Source organism: Lolium rigidum, chromosome 2 (assembly GCF_022539505.1).
Source record: "Lolium rigidum isolate FL_2022 chromosome 2, APGP_CSIRO_Lrig_0.1, whole genome shotgun sequence".
Classification (NCBI taxonomy): Eukaryota; Viridiplantae; Streptophyta; class Magnoliopsida; order Poales; family Poaceae; genus Lolium; species Lolium rigidum.
Window position 1 is genome coordinate 108,087,034 of NC_061509.1, and position 24,847 is coordinate 108,111,880.

The following is a 24,847-nucleotide window of genomic DNA, read 5'->3' on the forward strand; positions in this document are numbered from 1 at the left end:
CACGTAAACGTTAAATACGAGCCTCGATCGGCTCTCGAGTTATCCCGTGAATCGGCTCAAAGAGCCGATCCACCCATGATTCGTACAAGGTGTCCGAATATATGGTGGTCCTGCTTGATCAAGATAAAGCTAAAACGATCTACGCCGATTTAGGGTTTTCACCGCATAATCGGATCATCCTACTCACGATTGGGCCTCGCGCTCGCATACGGTGATCGTAAGCCGATCCTAGACAGGGCCTAAAAACCAACACGAGGTTGATCCCCGGAACATCCCGTCTAGGGCTAGCAAACTACACCCTACACGCCGCTGGATCCTCCAACCCTTTGTAAGGCCTAACTATTGCGGATGTTAAACTAATCCTTGAAGAACAAGGAGCAACCGTAACGGATCGGATCTACTAAACAAAGATCAAGCGGGTGCCGCCCCTACACCTAAGATAGGTGTAAGGGCGGCTAGATGTATACGGGTTGCACTACGACAAGCATATGATACGAAGAACAATGCTAACCCTAACACATCTAAGATAACTACGTTGCTCGCCATCAAAAAGGCTTCAAGCACGAGCAACGCATGAACAACGTGGATAGGCTTGTGCTGCCTAGATCGCAAGATGCGATCTAGGCAGCATGGTGCTTACCAGGAGAAACCCTCGAGACGAAGGAGTTGGCGATGCGCCGAGATTGATTGTGTTGAACGTTGGTTGTTGTTTATTCCATAAACCCTAGATACATATTTATAGTCCAGGGGACTTTCTAATTCAGGTGTGCACCTAACCGTGCACGGGTAAAACTCTAACTTCTAATTTAAGATACGATCTACTATAATACAGATACATGGGCAATTTAGCCCAAACTTTGCATGTAAGGCCGATTCACGTATTTCTTCTATATATATTCTTCAAACCCATCTTGATCGCGGCCCACCTCTGATCCGGTCAAATTCTGGTGATAACACATGCCCCCCTGGTTTTGGAAATGACATTTCCAAAATCATCACGCTTTCTTTCGTCGGGTCATGTCGTAGCAGAGCAGAAACCGCCGCAGAATCCTTCATCATGATGCCTTGCCCCTTCCACTTCTCCACGTGGCCTGCGAAATTTTTTCTGTCGGGCACCACTTCCTCGGAACCGCTGTGGCATTGAATCTCCCCATATCCCCTTTATTTAACCGTTCTACACGGCTTGCTTCTTCATCCCCTTCGCATTAGCACCCCAAAAAACCCTCCTGCGCCACCATGTCTTCTTCCTCCTCATCCTCTTCCGGCCTTTCCTATGGATCCTCCTCCTCCCGCGAGACGCCACCGGACATTCGCGCACCAGAAGAATGGGACCAGGAAGACCACGCCTCCTCCATCTGGTCCGAGGACGACAAGTCCTTGACCAGTGGGGATGAAGATCTCCAGTTCCTCGCCGACGGGGAACTGGAATCGGAAAGCGAGGATGACCAGTTCCCCTGGGACGGCTGTCCCTCCTCTGAAGAAGAGGAAGAGGAAGACGACGACGACGACTCCTCCCTCGAGGGCTACCCGCCGGCGAAACGCCTCCGCATGTGGTTGGACGACGACAGCAGCGACGATGAAGAGGAGGATGAAGCTCCCGTAGAGGGCTACGGGAGCAGCGACGAGGAGCCCATCGGCAGTAGTGCCGATGAGAGCTCCGAGGATGACGACGAGGGCAGCGATGGCCCGTAGATTAGGATCTACTAGTGTAGGCCTAGCAGTAGTAGATTGGTCAATAGACCCTTCTTTTGTTCTTCCTCCTTTGAGCAATCGGCTCTTTCTTTGTAAGAAATCCTGTTCATTAATGAAGAAGTTTCCCCAACTTCATTTTGCCGATTTCTTTTAAACCGATTTTCAACGAGCCGATGGCAATGCATCGGTCTCTCATAATCCACCCTTCATCTCTTCGACCACAGGGTGACTGCAATCTTGATCAAAACTCAATAAGCTGATGTCAGCGCATCAAGCCTTCATCCTTTCAATCAATGAGTTTGAGTTCCGCCGGATCACCACCCTTGACGAAAATCGCGGCGCAGGACTAGCCGATGTCCACCCAATCGGCTTTCAAAAACAGAGCATCCACCAGGCCAGCTGCCCCCCGAGTCTCGGTCAAGGGGAAACAGAGACGAGGGCACACCATTCAGACAAATGGACCTGGGCTAGATCATGTCTGAGAGAACTATCATGCAGAGCCAGCCAGAGCCGATCACCCCTCCTCCATTGAAAGTCGATATTGCAGATGATCATACGACGGCTCAGAAGTAGAACTCCTCTGACACAGAGCTAGAGATCCTTGTGTTTCGCACATGCTACTGGTAGATCCCATAAAATTTGTGCTAAAGTCGATGGCCACGCATCGGCTTTGTCCCTCAGCTCTAAAGTCGATGCCCGTGCATCGGCTGTACCTTGCGAGAAACTGCGTGAGAATTTTTTTTTACAGGCCGATTTTTTTATCGGCCCCTGATGTTTCGCTGCACATGTATCGCACATGTTCATCTGATTAGGTGCCCCCCGAGCCGATTCTGCCAGGTAACTGCTGAAATCGGCTCTGTGATTAACCAAAGTACTTTATGCGAACGTCGGCTTGATTAGGACCAGTGTGGACTTCTTCTAGCTCATTAGCCGACGTAACCCTATTGCCCATTAGATTTGCGTTGGATCCAGGCAGAATGGATGGTGAGGATAATTTTGGCCGATTGCTGGAATCGGCCTCCACGTTGCTTGCTCGACGAAGGCTTTTGCAATGTTCTTTCACAAATCCTTGGAGCCGATTACCTGGATCGGTATCGCCACATTTGTCCATCGATGTTGCTCTTGTTACACGGTCAGTCCGGTGGATAAAACCAGCCTAACCCCGTTCTTTGTCACGTCGATGCGCTCGCAGTCGTCCAGATTGATGCCTGAGAGTGGCTCTTGGCCTGATGTCTCCCAAACGTTCATGCCAGCCGTCGAAATCTCGGCTGAATCATCTGTGTGGACGACTTCTACTTCATCTCCATCCCACTGTATTAGGCATTGGTGCATCGTGGATGGAGTGCAACAGTTAGCGTGGATCCAATCTCTCCCTAGTAGGACAGCATAGGAGCTTTTGTTGTCGACAATAAAGAACGTCGTAGGGACAGTTTTCCTTCCTACGGTCAGATCCACACTCGGAACACCTTGTGCGTCGGATGCTTGGCCGTTGAAATCGCTCGGTGTTACATTGGTCTTGATCGGATCCGAGCTGGAGCGTCCCAACCGACGTAGCATGGAGTATGGCATGATGTTAACCGCCGCTCCGGTGTCCACCAACATCTTGTTGACGAGGCTGCCCATTGATGTATCCTCGCAAGTACGGGGCTTTCAGATGCCTGTAACTTCTTTCTCGTGGCTTCTCAAAGATGACCGGCCGTGGGCCGCAGTCCAGTTGTGCCACAGGCGCTTCGTATAATCCTGGAGCGCTAAACTCCGTTGGAAGGATGAAGACCATGTTTGTTCCAGCCGATGTCTCATCATCGGCTTTCCTTTGTCTGGGGCGCCACTCTTTTCTTTGTGGCCGACCTTCTTCGTCCAGGGTTCGCTGAATTTTGGCGGCCGGATCAGGCCGTGCCTTCCTCAACGTGTGCGGGTATAATCTTTCAGCCTTCTTCCAACCCACGTAGACGTTGAACCCTTCGCTTCGGGAACGGCCGAGCCCATCGGGGCACCACCTTGGCCGATGATACTTGTCTTCTTCATCATCGTCCTCTAGTTCCTCGAGATCTTCCACCCGAGCGGACTCAGCATGCTTGTTCCGAGGCGGGAGAGGCCCTAGACGCTTGAACACAGACACGTTAGCTGCATCCTTCTTCTTCGTTTGCATTCGGCGGTTGCCGATTGTAGGCAATCGGCTCATTCCTGAATCCCAGCGAGTGTCTGAAGAAGGGGCAGTCCCAGTGCCTATCCACGTCGTCTTGCTCCCTCGACTTTTCCTTGGCGTGGCGCTCGTATCGCTCCTCGTCGTGATCATGCCGACGACGTCTCCTGTCGTCCCTAGCCAGATGATCCTCGTCATCGTCGTTGTATCGTCGGCGTTGGTCATACTGACCCACATACTTGTTGAGGAGGTGATCAGAGAGAGGTCGCTGATATCTTATGTTCTTCACTTCTCCCTCCGTGACGTAACGCTTGCCGTCGTGGCGGAGCCGATCGCGTGGAGCGGCTTCCTCTGTGTCTTTGCTATGAGAGCATCTGCCCTCATCTCCGTCCTTACCAGAGTGGTGCCCCGGTCCTACCATGTTGATATTGCATGAGAAATCTGGCTGGCACCCTCCATGGTAAGTGTACTCCACCATGTTAACGGCGGGGAAGGGGTGTGTGTCGACCTTCATGGCGTACTGGTTGAAAATTAGCCGTCCTTTTTCTATCGCCATTTGGATCTGCTGACGCCACACCCTGCAGTCGTTAGTGGTGTGGGTGAACGTGTTATGCCACTTGCAGTATGGCTTTCCGTTCAACTCCTGCACCGTGGGGATCTTGTGGCCTTCGGGTACCTTTATATGCTTCTCCGTGAGTAAGAGATCGAAAATCTGCTCAGTTTTGGTCACGTCGAAGTCGAACCCTTTTGGAGGGCCTTGTGGCTTCACCCATTTGCAGGACACGGGGCCCGCCGCTCGAGTCCATTCAGCCACTGCTACCTCTCGATCTCCCGCAGCACCTTCATCTTCGTCTGCCTCAACCAGGGCCACCGCACGCTTGAATTTGTCCTGGTAAACCTCTGGGTGGCGCTGTTCATATGCCGACGGCCTTCGCACCATGTGTGCCAATGAAGGGTAGTCTCGCTTGGGAGGCCACGTCCTTGATCGATGATGAGAGACCCACCACCGCCAACTCGACTCGCTTCTTTTTCACTTACGTGAACCGAATAGCATCGGTTCCTCACGGTCCCGAAGCGCTGGATGTATTCTGACACCGTTTCCCCGCGCTTCTGTCGTACTTGTGCTAGATCGGCAATGCCAGCCTCGGAAGCCTCTGAGTGATACTGCTCATGGAACTGCTCTTCCAACTGCTTCCAAGTCTGGATTGAGTTCGGTGGCAGCGATGTGTACCACCCGAAAGCCGATCCCGTGAGGGACCGTGCGAAGAACCTCACACGCAGCTCGTCCGATGCTCGAGATCGTGCCCAGCTGTGCCAAATATCGGCTCACATGCTCGATGGAGCTGGAACCATCTGATCCACTAAACTTTGTGAAGTCCGGGAGCCGATATTTGGGTGGTAGAGGGATCATTTCGTACTCGTTGGGGTACGGCTTGGTATAGCCGAACGTCTTCCTTTTCGGCATCATGCCGAACTGATCTTTCGAATTGTACAAATCTGATCCGCGGTGATGGCTGAAGGTGTCGAACCCTGAAGATTCGCCGGGGTGGCATACTTAACCAGCCATGCTTGCTTTTCCAGTTCTGAGCCAACTGCAGGAGCTGGGCTCTGGAGGTTTGTCGGAGTGGCGTATTTAGCTAACCACGTTTGCTTCTCAAGATCTGCTCTCGACGTTCCTCCTGCTGTTCCAGAGGCCCCTGCTGTTGCAGCCTGGTTCGAGAGTGCCCGTGCACTGCGCATCAGTACGTATGCGCACGTGTATCCGTGCGGGATCTCCTTGGGCGCCTCAGGTAGGAATTGGTAGTCACTAGGATCACCACCAATCTTGTAGACGACGTATGCCGATGAGTTCGGCACTTCTGGTGCTGCCCATGCGAACGGCAGCGGTGGACGGGACTGGAGTGGCATCTCTCCTTTGTAAGTCCCCAGAGCTGGTCCCGACGGAGAATATTGGTGGCTCGTGATTTCCTGGATCACGCGCAGAGCGACACGCTCCAAAGTGTTCACCAGGCTCTCAGAGTGGCGATGCAGCGAATGAGCCACCATGAAGTTGATCTCCTGACGCAGCGACCTGGTGCGTTCTTCCGACGGGGCGGACAGGTCCACTCCATCGAGTGCGCCTTCAGGTGAGAACCCCTTCCACCCGACGCCGTGGGAGCGGGTTCCGTGGAAAGAGCCGATGAGGTCGGCTTCGAGGACCGCCTTGATCTCGTCATGCTTCTTCTTGAGCTCGTCAGGCAAATCCTCGTACTTGACCGGAGTGCTTTCCGCCATCTCGGATGTAGATGGCGATGCGGTGGATGTCGAAGATTGTCCCACCGGGCGTGCCAGAATGTGTTGCGGTCAGAAACCCACCGGCGGGCAGCGACTGGCAACACAAGAGAGCCGGGAACAACTAGGGCTGCGGCTGGCCCCGAGTCCCTCGGAGCGACGGCCCGCAAAGCCTTCCGGTCACACGTCCGATGCTCGTCGCAAGGGCGTGCCACCTGACCTATACCTGGTCGGGAAGGTGTTGGATGATGCCTCGCTTAGTTTCCTGCATGGCATACACGTAAACGTTAAATACGAGCCTCGATCGGCTCTCGAGTTATCTCGTGAATCGGCTCAAAGAGCCGATCCACCCATGATTCGTACAAGGTGTCCGAATATATGGTGGTCCTGCTTGATCAAGATAAAGCTAAAATGATCTACGACGATTTAGGGTTTTCACCGCATAATCGGATCATCCTACTCACGATTGGGCCTCGCGCTCGCGTACGGTGATCGTAAGCCGATCCTAGACAGGGCCTAAAAACCAACACGAGGTTGATCCCCGGAACATCCTGTCTAGGGCTAGCAAACTACACCCTACACGCCGCTGGATCCTCCAACCCTTTGTAAGGCCTAACTATTGCGGATGTTAAACTAATCCTTGAAGAACAAGGAGCAACCGTAACGGATCGGATCTACTAAACAAAGATCAAGCGGGGTGCCGCCCCTACACCTAAGATAGGTGTAAGGGCGGCTAGATGTATACGGGTTGCACTACGACGAGCATATGATACGAAGAACAATGCTAACCCTAACACATCTAAGATAACTACGTTGCTCGCCATCAAAAAGGCTTCAGCACGAGCAACGCATGAACAACGTGGATAGGCTTGTGCTGCCTAGATCGCAAGATGCGATCTAGGCAGCATGGTGCTTACCAGGAGAAACCCTCGAGACGAAGGAGTTCGCGATGCGCCGAGATTGATTGTGTTGAACGTTGGTTGTTGTTTATTCCATAAACCCTAGATACATATTTATAGTCCCGGGGACTTTCTAATTCAGGTGTGCACCTAACCGTGCACGGGTAAAACTCTAACTTCTAATTTAAGATACGATCTACTATAATACAGATACATGGGCAATTTAGCCCAAACTTTGCATGTAAGGCCGATTCACGTATTTCTTCTATATATATTCTTCAAACCCATCTTGATCGCGGCCCACCTCTGATCCGGTCAAATTCTGGTGATAACACCATGTCACCACCATGCCGCACCACCCCTCTCTCCCTTCTTCCCCAACCAAGACCACCGTGTCCTCCAAGTCTCCCTGGATCTCCTGAGTACGATGGTACAAGCCATTGATCGCAAGGACGCCGACAGCCGCCGGAACGCGCGCGCCCAGGACGACCAGACCATGCCGCTGGCGTCGCACGAGTACGCCGCGGACGTCACCGGACACGCGTCGCACCACCGTACCCCGCCGTACCCCGACCGCCTCCGCTCGCTAGGGTACTCGCCACGCCACGTGGAGCACGCCGGACACGCTCACGTCACCTGCATGTACCCGCCGTCGCCGGAGAGGACGATTCCGCCCGCCACGGCCGCGTCAGTACACGCGCGCGCGCGACCAACGTACACCCTACCCTACCGCGCCGTTGACGCTCACAGGACCGCCTAGCAGTCGCCTACCTCGCGCCCCCATCACCCCGCCCCTTCGCGCCTCAGAACACCATCGCCATCGTCGACCTTCCCCGCACCTTCGGCCTCTCCTCGCTGCTATAAAAGGAGGACTCCTCCTCTCAAATTGAGCACGCCATCCGCTTCCCCTCGTCTCACAGCCTCTCCTCATCACCTCACCACGCTCGATTAGCCACCATACTCCTCCAATTGCAAGCTCATCGCCGCCACCAGTAGCCGAAGCTCGCCGGAGAAGGAGGCCGCCCCGGACGACGTCACTGCTTCACGGAGCTTCCTCATCTACCACAACGTCGCGGCGCACCACTCCAACGATCGCCGGAGCTCCGACGACCGCTCCGACCCCCTACCTCCGCCGCGCCAGAGCCTCCCTCTCGTCGACGACGACGACGACTGCCAGCCGTCGGATCTGCATCTAATCGCACGGCCATCATCAAACGGTACCGCTTCGGCAAAGTTCAGTCACTGACGAGTGGCCCCCACTCTGTCAGGCGGCCCAAGCGCACTAGCTGCGTTACTGGGTCGTTTTCTCTCCGTTTAAATAGTTTCGGCCCACTCTGTTTCCCGCCAGCCCGTTAATTCAAATCCAGTTTTAATAAATTCAATTCAAATTCGATACTGGCTCCAACTTTGAAAATTCATAGAATCTGTTTGGCTTGGCCAAATTTAACAAATTTCATATTGTTGGAAAGCTAGTGAAAAGTTCTACCACGTGCCACTGGTTTGAACCCTGGATCTGTTATATAATTAAAGTATAAAAATAAACAAGACAGGGACTTTTCTGACTTAGAATAATTATTAAAAATCAACCAAAAATGCTTTTAAGTTGATTCCAACGCCTATAATTCAAATTTCACTTGCACTAATTGTTTCTGCAAAAATATGCCATGCTTACTTTGAATGATCATGGCCTAGCTTAATTAAAGGACTATATGGCTATTTATAGTCAAAGATATTGTCCACAACTATTAATAAATCACATGGGAGTTTTTCTCTCATTTAAATCTTGTCATGAACAATTCAAAATGAGGTAGAGACTCTGGTCATTTAGGTCTCACATGAATTGTTTGATGATATTAAATCTTTACCATATTAGGATTAAATTGTATGAGGTGCTTCACCTCATTTAAATCATTTTCTTAAATGATGAGTATGAAGAGGTTGACTTAGTCAACCTAGGTCATATATTATTCATGAGAGAAATTAAATCTTAATAAGATAATGAAGGGAAATTATTTCTCTAAGTAATTAAAAGTAACACCTTAATTAGTATGAGAGGAACTTATTTTTCTTAAATAAGAAAAAACACATCTACCCACTCCATAGTAATGTGTGATGCTAGTTTAAGTTGTGTAAATCATATGAGGTGTTTCACTCCATTTAAGTACTTTCACATGAAGTTTGAACCCCTGGTCAAATGCTCTCATATGAAATACTTGGAGATTTTAAATCATTGGTAGAATTGTTAAATAGTATGAGGTATCTCTACCTCATTTAAATCATTTTCTCAAAGGATGATGATGAATGGTTGACTTAGGTCAACATAAATTCATGTGTGATGGTTTGAGAAATTAAATCTTAAAGAAGATTCAATGAGAGGAAATTATTCCTCAAGAACTATATGGAAACTATCATTTACATATAAAATGAGAGGAAATTATTTTTCCTCAAAGCAAGACCACCAATGCACCAATTGGTATTAATTGTGTGAATAGAATAGTTTGTGTGAATACATGTGATGTTTAGAATAGCCAATGAATTGCTGGGTGATTGTATCCTCGTATTCGTATTTTAGACGCTAGTACCGAGGAGTATCAAGAGGAGGAGGAGGTCTACTTCCAAGGAGAAGAAGACCACTTTGACCAATTCCCCAACCAAGGCAAGATAATACTCTTGCAAAGTGCAAAGCTCACCATGAGCAAGGCATTACCCATTCACTTTATGTTCATGATCCTATTTCCCAGTTTTACTTTACAAGCTTTGCTTACTTTTGTTTTATCAAAGTACTTTTTGATTCATGATTCACTTGGTTAGTATTGAATTAGTACAAGAGTATCAATGTTAGCCTAGAAGCAAAGCAAATTACTTAGCACCCCTCATACTTAGATGCTAGTGCTAAATTAAAATTGACTACTCTAGATGGGAACATATGTTTGTGAAATGATGATGGTGAAAACCTTGGAATGAGGAATCATTTCCATTGAAAGACTTTGAAGGTGAATATGACATGAACTTGACTTGGTGAATTTTACAAAAACTGATGGTTGGGTTCGGATGCGATACCATTCCAATTTTGCAAGTACCCCCACAATACCTGATATGGGTAGGGCTTAACTAGAAGTTTATGTATCTTAGTATGGGTTCCCTCTAAACAAGCGTCATCGGGGTTATGCCAAGGGCTACCTCCAAAGAAATATGAAATGATGTGATATGACGTGAAATGAGGTGAATGTCCGGCCCAAGCCCTGTGCAGTTCCTAGGCTGACAGTTTGTCTTCACTAGGAGGCCAAGCTCATGGGGAGAGATGCCTATACTAGGGTATGTAAGTGAAAGGTTCTGGTTGGTAGTCCGCACACGGAGTGTGATAAATCAGGGCCAGTTAACCCTGACGGATTATTGCAAATGTTGTGGCACAAGTGTACGACCTCTGCAGAGTGTAGAACTATTCGAATAGCCGCGTCCACGGTTATGAACGATTGGAAAGGCCATACTGTTCCGTCATCAGACCATTTTTCAAAAATGTGACATGTGACCTGTGACTGGTGATTTGAAATTGAAATGGTGACTTTGACTTGAAACACAACTGAGTTGTGGGAATGACACTAATGTTCCCACTTGAGCTAGTTTAGCACATGAATAAGTCTTTCTCAAATACTTGTGAACTAAAGTTGGCTTTATGCAAATAAACTAGAGCTTAGCACCCCCCCCCCCCTACCAGAAATGTTAGTACTTACATTAGTATTAGTTTGCGAGTACTTTAAAGTACTCACGACTTTGTCCCTGGCTATTCAAATGGCCAGACTATGAAGAGGAGCAGCAGTATGAAGAGGATGGATAGCAGGACGTCTACGACAACTAGGACTACTCCTGACGTCAAGCGTTGGCCTGTGGACTAGAGAGTCCCTTATCTTTACGCTTCCTCTATGAACTTGTGTTTGTTCGTTGATCAATAGATCAACTATTTGTGTAATATGGATCATGTGATTCCAGTTGTAAGACAATATGGGTTGTAATAAATGATGACTTATGATATTCAACTGTTATGTCTCGCAACAACAATATTCCTGGGATTGCGAGGTATGGCATAACAGGCATCTGGACTTAAAAATCCGGGTGTTGACACCCATTTTGCAACGGTCACCTGGGTAAGCTGTGGGTCCGGCGCGCTAACATGGACAAGTTGTGGGTCCCACGATGATCTGGATAAGTGGAGACGTGTCCACTGCGGGGCACCAACAGCGGCCCCACTTGCCAGCACCAACCAACGTCAACTAAACGGGAATCCTCCGTCCGAGCTCTTTCTACGGGTTACAGACAAGGGATTGGGGAAAACTAAGGAAAAACTAAGGAGCTGGGGAAAACTGAGTACAACTAAGGACCCAAGGACACGAAAATAGAAATCCCTTGATTTTTACAGCTATTGCAGCTAATTTGAAGATGGCAATAAATGCAATTCTGATAGTAATGTCATCCTCCTGCAAATTTAGTAATTTTATTCCCAGATAGGAGAGGTGGGGAAGTGATGTTGAATTAATCCATTTCAGGTGAAGAAATCACCTCCCGCAAAACTGCGGAGGCATGGAGGGGGCACCCAGCTTTCACCCATGAGTCTAATCGGCCCATAAAAATTCTGCCAAAACACTCCACCAAAGCTTTGCCCTGATTCTTGTCCATTCCATAACTTACTAGATAGAGCACCCTTAACTCAGTCAGATTGGACAACTCTTCCACAATATCAATAGATGAGAATGACACTGTTCCTTTCAGCACTTCAAGGGACGTCAAGTTCCCGACTACTCTTGGCAGTACTGTTTCTTGACTGAGACATAGGCATATCAAATGTTGTAGCTGAACAAAACTTGCGGGTAACTCTTTTTATACCAGATTCATGTATGTCCATCGATTAAAAACCGTAACTTGCCTATGTCATGTGTGAGTTCCTTAACATCTCGCTCTATGATCAGTAGTTGCCTCAGGTGAAATAAATTTGTAATATGCTCAACTTTAATACCATGCGTATCGTTCACTCTGCCACCAACAGGAAAATATGTATAATCTCCAGTTCCAATATTGATCAGAGAGCGAGACAACTTTGTGACCCAGAATTTACGTTTTGCAAGTTCGTGACCAAAATGCACGTCCGGGGCAACTTCATAGACTAATTAGGGTTTTTCTATTTTGCAAATTTTGCAACAAAGAACATCAAATTAACCCATTTGGCTGTAGATACTTCCATATTTCGCGACTCATCCGCCACGACGGAACAACATAAAAAAAATTAAGGCACCCATGACCTTAGAATCTGATTTTCTCAAGTTTTTCTCATGGTCTCATCCTCCTCCTTAACATCTGGAATGGTCATCAAAACCAGCAGCTCTCACAACAGTTCTAACTGAGAATGACCACTCTCTGCAATTCTAAAAGATAGGCCCATCTTTGGCCATTGCAGCAAGCAAGCAAAGAATCCCTTGCAGCAGCTATGGAGCAGCACAGGCAGAACAAGCCACTTGCAGCAGCTTCAACAGCTACAGAGCTGAGCAAACCGGCAGAACAGAGCTGCTTACAACAGCTAGAGCAAAACAGATACTCAGAGCAGAGCAGCGGCTTCTTACAGCTGATCAACGACCAGGTGCATCAGCTGACGAGTTCCGACAGCAGCAGGATGTAGAGGCGCAGCACGGCTCTAGTCCGATCTGGACTCGTGCGACCGGTGCAACGGAAGACGGCAGCGGCTGCCCCAAGTCCAACCTGGACTAAGTGGGCAGGGCGACGGGACACGGCACAAGCCCGACTTGGACTTGTGCAGACAGAGGAGCGGCCGCAGGCAACTTGCCAACGGTGGTGGCGAGGAGGTAGGTCACGACCAGACCAAGCTTTGATACCATGTCATTTGACCAACTGAAGATTTTCTCTATTGCATTCAGAGTAATGTACAGAGGTTCCATATGACAACTTGGGCCAGGCTGACTATTTGGGCTAAATACATATACATAGAAGATGGCCCAAACTGTTACAGATAGAATCAGGAAAGTAAGTCAGAACTTCTTCCTTCAAAAGCTCCGAGGGCTTTATAGCTTCTTCTTCTAGAAGAGGTGCTTTTGTAATGTTCAGTCTCAGGAAACAAATGCATTCATTATTTCCAAGAATATACATCTCCACTTCTTCAACAGATCCATCCATGAGGAAAGAATCCAACACTTCATGTTAGTTCTTTTTCTGATATCCCTACTATCAAACTGAACAAGGATACAAAGTAGCTTATTTGTTTATATAATTATAAGATGGTATGTTTGCCACATCTCGAGTTTCAGGGGATCTTATAGGAGCATATTTTAAACTTAAAAGTGATCTTCAGATTGAAATGATTATGATTTCATAACTATCCATAGAAATACTGTCTCCAGACCAACGAAATAGAAGTATAAGCTGCAACATTACAAGACAAATTTTATGACCAGATCCCTGCAATCATGTTCATTACTGGCAATCCTAAGCCGTTCAGAGCAGTGATGCTCAATAATTATATGACTAAAATATGATGTGATGCTCAGACGGTTGATAAAGATGTTCATAACAATAGAGATTAATATAGCAAATATGTTTCAAACGTGTAAAATGATAAACCCTACCTTCCTGGAGACACTCGGGAAAACTGAAAAAGCATTTGAGCAGGATAAATAGTAAGCTGGGGCAGGCTATATTAGGTTCCTATGGTCTTACTGTTGACGAGGTGCCAGCCACGTCTCTTGTACTGGCTCCTCCACTATGTCCAATCTCTGGCAAGTGTTGAACACATGGAAATGCGAGAAAACAATGCATTTCAACCGTACCTAGAAAAGAAACATTGGTTGAACTCTCACCTTGCAACTAAAACAATTCCTCTGCAGTCAAGATCGATCTTCAATGGCTTCTGGCTCAAAACCCCATCATCAATATTTGGCAGCCAATGTGAAAGGAAATGTAATTTCAAAGAAGGGAGTTAGTAGAGGATTGGATAAAGCTGCAGCATACCAGGCATAGGTTGGGACAGGCCAGATTGGCCTCCTATTGTCTTACCGCGGAGGTGCAGCCGCAACTCTTGCACTGGCTCCTCCGTTCTGTCCAATCTCTGATAAGTGTTGAAACACACATGAAAATGTGAGAAGAACAATGCATTTCAACTGCATCTGGAAAAACATTGGTTGAATTCTCACCTTGCAACTTCAAATGGTACTACCGCATGATCCTGCAAAGAAGACAAACATACCAAATCAATTACATAATTAAGGCACATAAATTGAAAATTAGAGTAAAAAGCAGCACTAACCTTCTTGGGGTCTCAGCTTCTCGCTTATGATACTGAAAAACTGAGAATCATTCACATCACCCAACCAGAACAGATGAAATTAAATAATTAAAGAAAACGCCATAAATGAGAGCCAAACATGAAGATAAACAGTGATTAGCACAAGCATCAAATATGTATTTCCACAGAATGACTGCTACAACGTAACAAAAGAATCTGCGAGACAGGATGTAGACAGAGTGTCTCAAAGCATGAATACAGTACATGATCCTGCAAAGAAGACAATCAGACCAATCAATTAAGATACATTAATTAAAGATTTGGAGCAGAGGAATATAATTTTGTTCACAAGAACTGAGAATCATTCACAAAATCCAGACAAACCATGAACTTGCCAGAACAGCAAAATTTATATAATTCTAATCTAACATTATAATAATGAGCGCCAAAAGTAAAGGTAAACAGTGATTAAGCACGTACACAAAATATCATTTTCGTCAGAAAGACGGCCACAAAGCAACAAAAGCAGTTATTCAGGTATATTTTGTTCAACTATTAACTATCTCACCTGGCTTCAGCAAAAAAAAAAAAAGAACAATCTTCTTACTTGCAGGTGAACATAAGTGGAGAACTGCTACAGCATACTTAAATTGTTCAGGTATATTTTGTTCAACTATTAACTATCACACCTGGCTTCAACAAAAGCAGTAACCGTGTATTTTCAGCATTCAAACAATTGCCTAATGGAGAACTGCTACAGTGTACTTAAATTGTTCAGGAGACATGATCAAAGCCTGAATTTAAGCCCATAAAAGCTGCTGAGAAGTGAAGAAAACTCATATCTGTTTATTAATTAGTTAATGATTTCATATTTATGTTACTAGATGCTCTATAGGAACTAAACTTCAGCTAAAAGCATACGTTGAAAATAGACCACCAGTTTGGCAAGAACATAACTTTTGACAAGTGAAGTTCAATCCAACTATCCTTCTAGCTTGGCTATAGTTCAAGTTAGCAAAGTCCTTTCAAGATATGTAAAGTGCAATGTCCAATTTTTCTTCAATTTTATTTGAGTTTTTTGTCAGATTTTTTTATCAATATCCAATTTTTTCCTTTCAAATCCCAATTCCTATGTGGCAGATAGTCAGCAGATATATTACTAATCAACAACCCTAATCGTCCAAAGGTACGAAGTAGATGATCCATAAAGCTGCTGAGATGCGAAGAAAACTTATATCCGTTTATTAGTTAGTTCACGATTTCATATTCGTGTTACTAGATGCTCTATAGGAACTAAACTTCAGCTAAAAGCATAAATTGAAAATAGACCGGCAAGTTTGGTACGAACATAACTTTTGCCAAGTGAAGTTCAATCCAACTATCCTTCTAGCTTGGCTATAGTTCAAGTTAGCAAAGTACTTTCAAGATATATGGAAAATGCAATGTCCAAGTTTTTATCAAAAAAAAATTGGAGTTTTTTGTCCTTTTTTTTGTCAATGTCCAATTTTTTAATTTTTTTGAGTTTTCTGTCCAATTTTTTCTAAAAAAACTCCCTTTCCCAATTCCTATGTGGCAGATATAGGACTAACCAACAACCCTCCACAGGTACTAAGTAGAGAGACTACTCGTCGACATGTACTAAGCAGATAGCCAAATTACCTCAAAAAAAAGCAGATAGCCAAATCGTGCACAGGTAGGGAGTCTAATCATCCAGAACATGTACTAAATAGGGAGCCTAATCGTAAAAACACAAAATTGCAGTCTGACCCTCCATTACAGGACGGTCAGGAAATAGGTTTCGGCACAGACAGTAGCGATACCCTCGCGTTCACCTTCACCGTGGAGCACAGACGAGGACGCCAGTTCGCGGGAGCAGCTCTGCTCCTCGGCGACAGCCACGGAGGTGGTGGCGCGAGCGAAAGGGGGCGAAACCGAACCGCGGCGGCGGCGCAGGGGGAGGGTGCGGTCCGGGATCGCGGAAGACCATCCACGGGCGTCAGCCTCTTCGCGAAGGTCCTCGTCCCGGGCCCTCTTGGCGACGGCGTCCCGCCGCCTCGCGACCTCGACGAAGTCGTCGTCGTCGACGAGATACCAGGTGGTGTTAGCGCGCGGGGCCATGGGCTCGATTGAGGCCATGGTAGCGGATGGAAAGCTAGGGTTTCGCGCGAGATGGCGGAAACTAGGGTTTCGCGCGAGATCAGAGAATCTAGGGTTGCAGAGTGATCGCGGAATCGAGAATTCGAGATTGGTCGCGAGATTGGAAAGAGCGGCGAGATGGGTGCTTTGCTGGCTTTAAGGACAGTGATTAGGTCGGTTTGATGGGTTTGAATCCGATCGCGAGTAGAACACGGTTGTGTTTTGGATAAGGACAGTGATTAGTCGGCTCGGTTTGCTGTTTGAGATTCTCCCGAGGCCCCGATTCATCCAGCCTCTACATACCCAGCCGTTGGATTTAGAGCATCTCCACTCGACTCTCTATATGGGCTCCGGCGCAGTCGTTGTAGGATCCATATGGAGGGATGCCGGCGGTAAAATCAAAATGGGAGCCGGGCGCTGCCATTCGTGGTCTTTATACAAAAAAAAATAACAAAATTTGAAGAAAAAAGTAAATTCATTGATAGTTTGGCCATATTTGCGCGATATTTGTACAAATTTAAAAACATAAATTAAAAAAATCTAGCAACTTTCGCCGCCGCGCCCTAGCCCTATGCGGCGGTACATGGCCGTCGCGTAGTTCTCGTCGTCGTCGGGCTCCTCCTCCTTCGGCTGCGGGAGGTAACTGTTGCAGCCCTGGCCAGCGTCGCCGCGCGGCCTGCTAGATGGGCCAGCTTCATCGTCGTTGTCACCGAGGTTGATGACGAGGCCGAGGCGACGGCGGCGTTCCCCCTCCCCGCTCGGTAGTCCGCGCGCTCCACGCCTCGGCGAACTCGTCCGTCGCCACGAAGGATTCCAGCTGGGATTGGCGCAGCCCAGGGAACTCCTCTGGGACGTCGTCCGCCTTGACAATGGACGCCGATGCCTTCTATTTCGGTGGTGGCGTCCACTCGCGTTGGCACGGCGGAGATGGCTCGCGGATGACGAGGGCGGCGCCGCGATCGCCATAGCGGCGCCTGCGAGAGGGAGCAACCTTCATTGGCTCGTCCTTCACCATCACCAGGAACCTTGGTGACGGTGTGTTGTAAGGCGAGTACCTCGACGAGGACCCGCGCGAGGAGGAGGAGGAGGAGCACGACGAGGAGGTGGAATCTGCAGCGGCGGGTTATTCCCGTTGGCCAAGGAGCCCACTGGCAGCCGTTGCCGCGCGTCGTCGGCAGCTGCAAGTGTCGTGGCGGCATCTGCAGCGGCGGGTTATTCCCGTTGGCGATGTAGCGGAGGACCCACGCGAGGGTCCTCCCGGGCGCGCTCTACCACCGCCGCCGTCCACTGATGTTGTAGTTGGACGGCGGGTCGCCGTTGCCGTCGTAGGCGGTGAGGCGATCGGCATGCTGCCGGACAAAGAAAACCGTCCACGCGTCGTCGTTGTTTAGCGACCACTGCGGATCGTTCCGCTCCTCCGCCGTGAGGTGATCCCAGAAGTGGTCGTAGATAGCGACGTTCCGATCGGTCCCCGTCGGCACAGGGGGACCCGCAGGACGCCGCGGCTGAGCGCACACCCCCCGCCGGACAGCGCATGTCCGGCGGGACGCGGTAGCGCACGTCCCAGAGGGCGCGCGCCTCGGTGACATGTAGGGACCGGTGGCCGAAGCCGTTGCCGGCGGCACTTGCTCTCTCTTGGTTTTGGTGGTCCATGGCTAGGGGGCGGGAGGACGACGCGGTGGAAGTTTGAAGGAGGAGAGGGGAGGTGGAATGCGCGGCTAGGGAGGCGTGCAGTGGTTTATATAGCGCCGAGGAATCCCGTTGGCGGGCATTAACCCCGCCGCTGAAGACGAGCAGACGGCGTTGAACACGAGCAGGCGCATTAACGCAACGCGACTCGACGCGGAAGGCGAGCAGACGAGCAGGCTTTGACCGCCGTTGAAGACGAGCAGGCGAGCAGGCTTTGACCGCCGTTGAAGGGGAGCAGGCGACGCTGAACACGAGCAGGCACATTAACAGCGACGCTACTCGATGGACATGTGCATTAAGAGCATCTCCACCGGCGCCCCTGATAGCGGCCCCGATAGCATTTTGGGGGCCGGCAGCGAAAATGGGCTCGCACCGGCGCGCCCCATACGGCGCCGGCCAATTTTGGAGCCCAATAGAATCGTCGGCAACACCGTGTCGGCGCCTTCGCCAAGGGCGCGAATCGGGCGCCGGCACCTCGCGGCACGTCTGAAAACGAGTGTGGGCTCCGCCTGGCAGCCAGACACACCGTTTTCCCACCTCTTACACACGCCCGAGCCGACTCCCACCCCTCTAGATCGCCACCGTCGCCGTCGCCACCGTGCCCACCCTGCTTGCAATAGACACCGCCCGACTGTCTAGGAACCGCCGTCCATCGACACGGCCGTCACCCCCTCGACCAGCGGCCGTTGTTTCGCCCGGAACAGAGCTCGCCGCCACCGCGATAGTATCGCCCCGCCCGCAAGGTTTTCGTCCGATTGCCGCGATGGACAGCGACGACGAGATGATGGTGCAACTGTTCACGGAGGATGCAGAACGCTCAGGTTGTTCGGCGGCACCATTGAAACGTCTCAAACGTATCTATAATTTCTTATGTTCCATGCTACTTTTATGATGATACTCACATGTTTTATACACATTATATGTCATTATTATGCATTTTCCAGCACTAACCTATTGACGAGATGCCGAAGAGCCAGTTGTTGTTTTCTGCTGTTTTTGGTTTCAGAAATCCTAGTAAGGAAATATTCTCGGAATTGGACGAAATCAACGCCCAGGGGCTTATTTTTCCACGAAGCTTCCAGAAGACCGAGGGAGATACGAAGTGGGGCGACGAGGCGGCCACACAACAGGGCGGCGCGGCCCAGGTCCTAGCCGCGCGGCCCTAGCGTGTGGGCCCCTCGTGGCGCCCCCTGACCTACCTCTTCGCCTACTTAAAGTCTTCGTCGCGAAACCCCCAGTACCGAGAGCCACGATACGGTAAACCTTCCAGAGACGCAGCCGCCGCCAATCCCATCTCGGGGGATTCAGGAGATCGCCTCCGGCACCCTGCCGGAGAGGAGAATCATCTCCCGTAGGTCTCTTCATCGCCATGATCGCATCCGGATCGATGTGTGAGTAGTTCACCCCTGGACTATGGGTCCATAGCAGTAGCTAGATGGTCGTCTTCTCCTCATTGTGCTATCATGTTAGATCTTGTGAGCTGCCTATCATGATCAAGATCATCTATTTGTAATGCTACATGTTGTGTTTGTTTGGATCCGATGAATATTGAATACTATGTTAAGTTGATTATCAATCTATCATATATGTTGTTTATGTTCTTGCATGCTCTCCGTTGCTAGTAGAGGCTCTGGCCAAGTTGATACTTGTAACTCCAAGAGGGAGTATTTATGCTCGATAGTGGGTTCATGCCTCCATTAAATCTGAGACAAGTGATCAGAAAGTTCTAAGGTTGTGGATGTGCTGTTTCCACTAGGGATAAAACATCGATGCTTTGTCTAAGGATATTTGTGTTGATTATATTACGCACCATACTTAATGCAATTGTCTGTTGCTTGCAACTTAATACCGGAAGGGGTTCGGATGATAACCTGAAAGTGGACTTTTTAGGCATAGATGCATGCTTGGATAGCGGTCTATGTACTTTGTCGTAATGCCCTGATTAACTCTCATAGTACTCATCATGATATATGTATGTGCATTGTTATGCCTTCTTTATTTGTCAATTGCCCAACTGTAATTTGTTCACCCAACATGCTATTTATCTTATGGGAGAGGCACCACTAGTGAACTGTGGACCCCGGTCCATTCTTTACATCTGAAATACAATCTACTGCAATTGTTCTTTACTGTTCTTCGCAAACAACCATCATCTTCCACGCAATACGTTTAATCCTTTGTTACAGCAAGCCGGTGAGATTGACAACCTCACTGTTACGTTGGGGCAAAGTACTTTGATTGTGTTGTGCAGGTTCCACGTTGGCGCCGAAATCCCTGGTGTTGCGTCGCACTACATTTCGCCGCCATCAACCTTCAACGTGCTTCTTGGCTCCTACTGGTTCGATAAACCTTGGTTTCTTTCTGAGGGAAAACTTGCTATCGTACGCATCACACCTTCCTTTTGGGGTTCCCAACGGACGTGTGTTAACTGCACGCATCAAGCTCTTTTTCTGGCGCCGTTGCCGGGGAGATCAAGACACGCTGCAAGGGGAGTCTCCACTTCCAATCTCTTTACTTTGTTTTTGTCTTACTTTATTTTATTTACTACTTTGTTTGCTGCACTAAAACAAAACACAAAAAAATTAGTTGCTAGCTTTACTTTATTTACTGTCTTGTTCTCTATATTAAAAACACAAAAAAATTAGTTACTTGCATTTACTTTATTTACCTTTTGTTTATTTCATCATGTTTCCTCCTAAGTACACTCTAAAAGACATACCGGTAGGCCGAGGGTCTATAATTGGAAGAGATAATATAGAATTTTTTTTCACTCATGTTAGTATAGCTGAAGATTTTGAAGATAGACACTTGGTAGAACTTGCTCCTACTTATGAAATTGCTACTGACTCTTTAGTACACATGTTGGAGACTAAATTTGTTAATCTCAATCCTATAATTCAGCATATGTTTCTTACACTCTCTGATATGGAGGAAGGAGAAAAGAAAGATTTTGTCTTAGAAACCCTTCTTAAAGAATTTGGTGGTGTAGCAAGAGAGGCTAGAAAAGTCTTTATTAAATATAAGATGCTTGGTTCTTACACCAACTTTGCTAGTACCCTTGAAAAGATGGACATTTATAGAGTAAAGTACACTAATAATGTTAATGATGGAGGGGATATTAAGACATCAATACCTTGCAAGCTCGTAGGAATGTTCGAGGCACTAGAAAAGAATTATGATTGGATTGTTCCTGAAAATTTGTTTGATGAGAATAGCAAGCCTAAGAGTAATGAAAAAGGAGCCTCTAAAACTTACATAGACAAGATAACATGTATAGTTGAGAAAACTCCAAACTCCTCTGTCGATGCTTCATCTCTTGATAATACTTGATTCACACTTTCTGCGTCTAGCTGAAAGGCGTTAAAGAAAAGCGCTTATGGGAGACAACCCATTATTTTACTTCTGCACTTTGTTTTATATTTGAGTCTTGGAAGTTTTTACTACTGTAGCAACCTCTCCTTATATTTATTTTATTACATTGTTGTGCCAAGTAAAGTCTTTGATAGTAAAGTCAATACTAGATTTGGATTACTGCGCAGAAACAGATTTCTTGCTGTCACGAATTTGGGCAGGGTTCTCTGTAGGTAACTCGGAAAAATCTGCCAATTTACGTGCGTGATCCTCTGATATGTACGCAACTTTCATTCAATTTGAGCATTTTCATCTGAGCAAGTTAAGTGCCCCTGAAAATTCGTCTTTACGGACTGTTCTGTTTTGACAGATTCTGCCTTTTATTTCGCATTGCCTGTTTTGCTATGTTTGATGGATTTCTTTGTTCCATTAACTTTCAGTACCTTTGTGCAATGTCCAGAAGTGTTAAGAATGATTATGTCACCTCTGAATGTATGAATTTTCAATTATGCACTAACCCTCTAATGAGTTTGTTTCGAGTTTGGTGTGGAGGAAGTTTTCAAGGGTCAAGAGAGGAGGATGATATACTATGATCAAGAAGAGTGAAAAGTCTAAGCTTGGGGATGTCCCCGTGGTTCATCCCTGCATATTTTAAGAAGACTCAAGCGTCTAAGCTTGGGGATGCCCAAGGCATCCCCTTCTTCATCGACAACTTATCAGGTCACCTCTAGTGAAACTATATTTTTATTCGATCACATCTTATGTGCTTTACTTGGAGCGTCTGTTTGTTTTTATTTTTGTTTTGTTTGAATAAAGTCTGATCCTAGCATTCTTTGTGTGGGAGAGAGACATGCTCCGCTGTTGCATATGAACACATGTGTTCTTAGCTTTATTCTTAATGTTCATTGCGAAGGTTGAACTACCTCGTTCATTGATATATGGTTGGAAACGGAAAATGTTGCATGTGCTAAATGGTATAATGTCTTGAATAATTTGATACTTGGCAATTGTTGTGCTTATATAGATCATGTTTAAGCTCTTGCATCATGTACTTTGCACCTATTAATGAAGAACTACATAGAGCTTGTTAAAATTTGGTTTGCATGATTGGTCTCTCTAAGTCTAGATATTTTCTGGTTGAGGTGTTTGAACAACAAGGAGACGATGTAAAGTCGTATAATGCATACAATATGTTCATATGTGAGTCTTGTTGTACCATTTTATACTTGAGTTTGCTTCAAACAACCTTGCTAGCCTAGCCTTGTATTGAGAGGGATTCTTCTCGTGCATCCAAATCCTTGAGCCAAAAACTATGCCATTTGTGTCCACCATACCTACCTACCACATGGTATTTCTCTGCCATTCCAAAGTACATTACTTGAGTGCTACCTTTAAAATTCTATTCTTTGCCTTTACAATATATAGCTCATGGGAAAATAGCCTTAAAAACTATTGTGGTGAAGAATATGTACTTATGTATCTTATTTCTTAATAAGTTGCTTGTTGAGCGGTAACCATGTTTCTGGTGACGCCATCAACTTTTACCTTTGTTGAATATCATGTGAGTTGCTATGCATGTTCGTCTTGTCCGAAGTAAGGGCGATTTTCATGATCAAGTGGTTTGAGTATGCATATTGTTAGAGAAGAACATTGGGCCGCTAACTAAAGCCATGAATCATGGTGGAAGTTTCAGTTTGGACACAAAACCTCAATCTCTTATGAGAATATTATCTCGTTGTTGAATGTTTAAGCATTAAAAGAGGAGTCCATTATCTCGTTGTCTATGTTGTCCCGGTATGGGTGTCTAAGTTGAGAATGATCAAAAGCGAGAAATCCAATGCGAACCTTCTCCTTAGATCCTTGTACAGGCGGCATAGAGGTACCCCTTTGTGACACTTGGTTGAAACATATGCTATGCAATGATAATCCGTGTTAATCCAAGCTAATTAGAACAAGGTGCGGGCACTATTAGTATACTATGCATGAGGCTTGCAACTTATAGGATGTCTTATACATAACACATATGATTTATTACTACCGTTGACAAAATTGTTTCTATTTTCTCAAAATGAAAAGCTCTAGCACAAAAATAGTAATCCATGCTTCCCTCTGCGAAGGGCCATTCTTTTACTTTATGTTGAGTCAGTTTACCTACTTCTTTCTATCTTAGAAGCAAACACTTGTGTAAACTGTGTGCATTGATTCTTACATGTTTACCTATTGCAATTGTTATATTACTTTGTGTTGACAATTATCCATGAGATATACATGTTACAAGTTGAAATCAACCGCTGAAACTTACATCTTTCTTTGTGTTGTTTCAAAGCTTTCTACTAAGAATTTATTGCTTATGAGTTAACTGTTATGCAAGTCTTATTGATGCTTGTCTTGAAAGTATTATTCATGAAAAGTATTTGCTATATGATTCAGTTGTTTACTCATTATCTTCATCATTGCTTCGAATCGCTGCATTCATCTCATGTGCTTTACAATAGTATTGATCAAGATTATGATAGCATGTCACTTCAGAAATTATCTTTGTTATCGTTTACCTACTCGAGGGCGAGTAGGAACTAAGCTTGGGGATGCTTGATACGTCTCAAACGTATCTATAATTTCTTATGTTCCATGCTACTTATATGATGATACTCACATGTTTTATGCACATTATATGTCATTATTATGCATTTTCCGGCACTAACCTATTGACGAGATGCCGAAGAGCCAATTGTCTGTTTCTGCTGTTTTTGGTTTCAGAAATCCTAGTAAGGAAATATTCTCGGAATTGGACGAAATCAACGCCCAGGGGCTTATTTTTCCACGAAGCTTCCAGAAGACCGAGGGAGATACAAAGTGGGGCGACGAGGCAGGCACACAACAGGGCGGCGCGGCCCAGGTCCTGGCCGCGCGGCCCTAGCGTGTGGGCCCCTCGTGGCGCCCCCTGACCTACCTCTTCGCCTACTTAAAGTCTTCGTCGCGAAACCCCCAGTACCGAGAGCCACGATACGAAAAACCTTCCGGAGATGCAGTCGCCGCCAATCCCATATCGGGGGATTCAGGAGATCGCCTCCGGCACCTCGCCGGAGAGGGGAATCATCTCCCGGAGGTCTCTTCATCGCCATGATCGCATCCGGATCGATGTGTGAGTAGTTCACCCCTGGACTATGGGTCCATAGCAGTAGCTAGATGGTCGTCTTCTCCTCATTGTGCTATCATGTTAGATCTTGTGAGCTGCCTATCATGATCAAGATCATCTATTTGTAATGCTACATGTTGTGTTTGTTGGGATCCGATGAATATTGAATACTATGTCAAGTTGATTATCAATCTATCATATATGTTGTTTATGTTCTTGCATGCTCTCCGTTGCTAGTAGAGGCTCTG

At 47.0% G+C, this 24,847-nt stretch overlaps 1 long non-coding RNA gene across 1 annotated transcript; it reads right to left on the minus strand.

The window, feature by feature from the left end:
* Window positions 1–12,891: 12,891 nt before the first annotated feature.
* On the minus strand, window positions 12,892–16,060 carry LOC124692212. The gene is made up of 3 exons (XR_006999404.1): window positions 14,309–16,060; window positions 14,196–14,227; window positions 12,892–14,110 (listed from the first exon to the last, which is right to left on the minus strand). It is a non-coding gene; the product is annotated as an uncharacterized LOC124692212 (long non-coding RNA).
* Window positions 16,061–24,847: the final 8,787 nt, after the last annotated feature.